The following is a 394-nucleotide window of genomic DNA, read 5'->3' as shown; positions in this document are numbered from 1 at the left end:
GAACATTGTTATTCGGTTAAACGGTTAGACCACCGAGCGGTCTTTGTTTGTAGCCTCACAATCAAACATATTGCACTGAGACATCTCCTTTACTAAGTACACGGTTATTTATTCAATATGTACAAGTTATATACTATTAAATTCAAGCTTTAAACGTGTTTCATGCCTGATCAGCTGAATATCTCTGGAAGATATAAACTGGATGTCTCTCTCCAATTTAAACTGGAGGTGTCCCCTGTTTTTAAAACCAACAGGCTTTTTATAGCACTTTGTGTTATTTACTAACTTGTTATTGTTGTCTCAGATTGGCTAAATTTTAAAGAATCACAAACAAAATTCATGTCTCTAATTTGCAGATGCGTATAAGAGACAGATAGAAGACCGTAAGATCCAG

The sequence above is a fragment of the Anneissia japonica genome, unplaced genomic scaffold, assembly GCF_011630105.1.
Source record: "Anneissia japonica isolate Jap-2015-1 unplaced genomic scaffold, ASM1163010v1 scaffold25212_len90753_cov164, whole genome shotgun sequence".
Lineage (NCBI taxonomy): Eukaryota > Metazoa > Echinodermata > Crinoidea > Comatulida > Comatulidae > Anneissia > Anneissia japonica.
This window is presented reverse-complemented; position numbering follows the sequence as displayed.